This window comes from Mytilus trossulus, chromosome 8 (assembly GCF_036588685.1).
Source record: "Mytilus trossulus isolate FHL-02 chromosome 8, PNRI_Mtr1.1.1.hap1, whole genome shotgun sequence".
Classification (NCBI taxonomy): Eukaryota; Metazoa; Mollusca; class Bivalvia; order Mytilida; family Mytilidae; genus Mytilus; species Mytilus trossulus.
The window spans coordinates 50,050,640-50,054,013 of NC_086380.1; the positions used below are offsets into that span (position 1 = coordinate 50,050,640).

Here is a 3,374-nt window from a genome sequence, read left to right on the forward strand (position 1 = left end):
TCGAATTTTGATAATCTTTCTTCGTTTTAAGATACACATACACATGTTACTATGTAAAGACAAGAAGTGTTCTAGTTGTATTCAATATGATCGCAGCGGTTTTAGTTGAATTCAATAGGATCGCAGCGGTTCCTGCAGTGATAGTCTTTTATATAATAATATAATTAACTTCATTGAAAATTCACATTCCTACCTTCTCATTTGTTTTACTGGCTATCACTGCAGGAACCGCTGCGATCCTATTGAATACAACTGGAACACTTGAGTCTTCTTGTCTTTACATAGTAACATATGAATATTTCGTGCAATGTCAATTTGAAATTCATGTCACGTCACCGTCTGTTTTTTTGTTGGTTTTTTTTCTTCTTCAAAATCTGTAATGGTGCTCCAGTATAAAAAGAAATACCGGCGAAACAAAAACAAGATACATACACACAGAATATTTAACGACCTTGACTACAGTCGGACACGGTACCTATCGACCCTGATGGGTATCTCATACAAAGATAAAAACTAAACCCTTTTACCATGCCATGCCAACAAAAACAAAAGAGCAGTCAGACGCCGTTGGAAAAATGTATAAGATGGAACAGATTCCCTTTTGAATAGCCTGATTGCATTCGTTCCATACATCGCGTTAAAATTTTGTATGAAAAGTGATTTTACCAAAAAGATACCGACAACGTGTTAAACATGTTAAAATCAGCCTTAATTTTAAATACCCAATTTTTGCCACTTACATTCTGTCTGCAAGTCATAGCCGTGATCGTATAGTGGTTAGTACTTCGCGTTGTGGCCGCGACAACCCAGGTTCGAATCCTGGTCACGGCAAACAGCTGTGTAATGTCGCTGTTACGGCATTGTAGGCAATTTTTTTTCTCGGTCTCTCTTTTCGAATTTTGATAATCTTTCTTCGTTTTAAGATACACATACACATGTTACTATGTAAAAGACAAGAAGTGTTCTAGTTGTATTCAATATGATCGCAGCGGTTTTAGTTGAATTCAATAGGATCGCAGCGGTTCCTGCAGTGATAGTCTTTTATATAATAATATAATTAACTTCATTGAAAATTCACATTCCTACCTTCTCATTTGTTTTACTGGCTATCACTGCAGGAACCGCTGCGATCCTATTGAATACAACTGGAACACTTGAGTCTTCTTGTCTTTACATAGTAACATATGAATATTTCGTGCAATGTCAATTTGAAATTCATGTCACGTCACCGTCTGTTTTTTTGTTGGTTTTTTTTTCTTCTTCAAAATCTGTAATGGTGCTCCAGTATAAAAAGAAATACCGGCGAAACAAAAACAAGATACATACACACAGAATATTTAACGACCTTGACTACAGTCGGACACGGTACCTATCGTTCGACCCTGATGGGTATCTCATACAAAGATAAAAACTAAACCCTTTTACCATGCCATGCCAACAAAAACAAAAGAGCAGTCAGACGCCGTTGGAAAAATGTATAAGATGGAACAGATTCCCTTTTGAATAGCCTGATTGCATTCGTTCCATACATCGCGTTAAAATTTTGTATGAAAAGTGATTTTTACCAAAAAGATACCGACAACGTGTTAAACATGTTAAAAACAGCCTTAATTTTAAATACCCAATTTTTGCCACTTACATTCTGTCTGCAAGTTATAGCCGTGATCGTATAGTGGTTAGTACTTCGCGTTGTGGCCGCGACAACCCAGGTTCGAATCCTGGTCACGGCAAACAGCTGTGTAATGTCGCTGTTACGGCATTGTAGGCAATTTTTTTTCTCGGTCTCTCTTTTCGAATTTTGATAATCTTTCTTCGTTTTAAGATACACATACACATGTTACTATGTAAAGACAAGAAGTGTTCTAGTTGTATTCAATATGATCGCAGCGGTTTTAGTTGAATTCAATAGGATCGCAGCGGTTCCTGCAGTGATAGTCTTTTATATAATAATATAATTAACTTCATTGAAAATTCACATTCCTACCTTCTCATTTGTTTTACTGGCTATCACTGCAGGAACCGCTGCGATCCTATTGAATACAACTGGAACACTTGAGTCTTCTTGTCTTTACATAGTAACATATGAATATTTCGTGCAATGTCAATTTGAAATTCATGTCACGTCACCGTCTGTTTTTTTGTTGGTTTTTTTTCTTCTTCAAAATCTGTAATGGTGCTCCAGTATAAAAAGAAATACCGGCGAAACAAAAACAAGATACATACACACAGAATATTTAACGACCTTGACTACAGTCGGACACGGTACCTATCGACCCTGATGGGTATCTCATACAAAGATAAAAACTAAACCCTTTTACCATGCCATGCCAACAAAAACAAAAGAGCAGTCAGACGCCGTTGGAAAAATGTATAAGATGGAACAGATTCCCTTTTGAATAGCCTGATTGCATTCGTTCCATACATCGCGTTAAAATTTTGTATGAAAAGTGATTTTACCAAAAAGATACCGACAACGTGTTAAACATGTTAAAATCAGCCTTAATTTTAAATACCCAATTTTTGCCACTTACATTCTGTCTGCAAGTCATAGCCGTGATCGTATAGTGGTTAGTACTTCGCGTTGTGGCCGCGACAACCCAGGTTCGAATCCTGGTCACGGCAAACAGCTGTGTAATGTCGCTGTTACGGCATTGTAGGCAATTTTTTTTCTCGGTCTCTCTTTTCGAATTTTGATAATCTTTCTTCGTTTTAAGATACACATACACATGTTACTATGTAAAGACAAGAAGTGTTCTAGTTGTATTCAATATGATCGCAGCGGTTTTAGTTGAATTCAATAGGATCGCAGCGGTTCCTGCAGTGATAGTCTTTTATATAATAATATAATTAACTTCATTGAAAATTCACATTCCTACCTTCTCATTTGTTTTACTGGCTATCACTGCAGGAACCGCTGCGATCCTATTGAATACAACTGGAACACTTGAGTCTTCTTGTCTTTACATAGTAACATATGAATATTTCGTGCAATGTCAATTTGAAATTCATGTCACGTCACCGTCTGTTTTTTTGTTGGTTTTTTTTCTTCTTCAAAATCTGTAATGGTGCTCCAGTATAAAAAGAAATACCGGCGAAACAAAAACAAGATACATACACACAGAATATTTAACGACCTTGACTACAGTCGGACACGGTACCTATCGTTCGACCCTGATGGGTATCTCATACAAAGATAAAAACTAAACCCTTTTACCATGCCATGCCAACAAAAACAAAAGAGCAGTCAGACGCCGTTGGAAAAATGTATAAGATGGAACAGATTCCCTTTTGAATAGCCTGATTGCATTCGTTCCATACATCGCGTTAAAATTTTGTATGAAAAGTGATTTTACCAAAAAGATACCGACAACGTG

The 3,374-nt window shown here is 36.8% G+C and overlaps 3 non-coding genes across 3 annotated transcripts; all 3 read left to right on the top strand.

Moving 5' to 3' along the window:
• The first annotated feature begins 759 nt into the window (after window positions 1–759).
• On the top strand, window positions 760–831 carry Trnah-gug (transfer RNA histidin (anticodon GUG)). Its single transcript has one exon. It is a non-coding gene; the product is annotated as a tRNA-His (tRNA).
• Window positions 832–1,658: 827 nt separating this feature from the next.
• On the top strand, window positions 1,659–1,730 carry Trnah-gug (transfer RNA histidin (anticodon GUG)). Its single transcript has one exon. It is a non-coding gene; the product is annotated as a tRNA-His (tRNA).
• Window positions 1,731–2,550: 820 nt separating this feature from the next.
• Window positions 2,551–2,622, top strand: Trnah-gug (transfer RNA histidin (anticodon GUG)). Its single transcript has one exon. It is a non-coding gene; the product is annotated as a tRNA-His (tRNA).
• The last annotated feature ends 752 nt before the right edge of the window (window positions 2,623–3,374 follow it).